Genomic DNA, 1302 nt, shown 5'->3' on the forward strand with positions numbered 1-1302 from the left:
AAATCATAAGCATTTGTTCAAAATTCATGTTTATGGGGATCATTTAAATATATGTGTACAGTTTTAAACAGATTCTTTCTCAAAAATAATACAATTGCTTAATATTTGGAATAGTAGAAAAGAACTGCAACCAAATACGCAGTGAAATATATTATAACTGGCTCAGTAATCAGTCGGTGGGCATGTATTATACGACGTGCATCCCAAAAGACTGATGTCAAAACCTTTGTTCGTTGTTTTTGTTAGATTATGAACTTGAAAGGCCCTCACTTTACACAGAGCTTAGCAAATATCTTTTCAACGGTGGATTTCCCTGAGCACAACTTCAACAATATTTTTCCCCAAAAGCAATGCTTTATTAACACACGAAATGCTTTATGGTTCATTTTTTATAAACTAACACAAGTTGCTTCACAAAAATGATATATCTCATTAATTAATAGTTATAATCCAACTAATAGAAATCATATAGATGGTAATAGTATCAGCCACAGTAAAGCGTGAACGGGTCCTCTTGAATGTATATACATACATATATGTAAATTCTCTGCTGCCCGATTTAGCCGTGTCTGTATATCAGTTTGTACATATACGAACTAGTCCCTAAGCTTATGAGACTACTATCTAAAATTTTGCACTCGTTCACTCGTGCACCACTATAGCATATAGCTGCCATACAAACTGGACGATTAAGTGCTTGTACGGATACAATTTACGAAGAAATTGTTCTGATCAGCTACTATAGCATATAGTTGCCTTACAAACTTAACGATCGGAATCGAGGAAATTGTTCAGAGCGGAGGACTAGGACTACTATATACATATGTATGTATGTAGCTGTCATACAAACAAACTGATCAAAATAAAGTTAACTTTTATTCTTCTTCTTGTCTTTAATGTAGATACGAGTATGTTATAGACTTTATACTTTTATTAAGTCTTCTGTAAACTTTGAATAGAGATAGTAAATATTCGGTACTACCGCAAATTAAATGTATTCCAAATTAGATTCTTTCTAAGAGTTATAGAGTATGTAGATATGTTTTTTCCAGTAAAAATTAGTTAACTTTTGTACTTACGTAATTTTTAAAAATGACCGGGTTTTGTAAATAAGAATAAAACCAATTCCTATACAATTTAATATAATATTTTTATTAGTCTTTTTTCAATATTAAATGTTGTATCATTTCAAATTTCTTTGTTAACTCACTCATTTCCTCTATTTGCATCTTTTTTTCAATTAATTCATACGATTTTGTTGCTGTATACGCGTGGTTGTGTATATAAAGATTATTATATAAG

The sequence above is a fragment of the Bactrocera latifrons genome, unplaced genomic scaffold (genome assembly GCF_001853355.1).
Source record: "Bactrocera latifrons isolate USDA-ARS-PBARC rearing strain unplaced genomic scaffold, ASM185335v1 scaffold_22, whole genome shotgun sequence".
NCBI lineage: Eukaryota > Metazoa > Arthropoda > Insecta > Diptera > Tephritidae > Bactrocera > Bactrocera latifrons.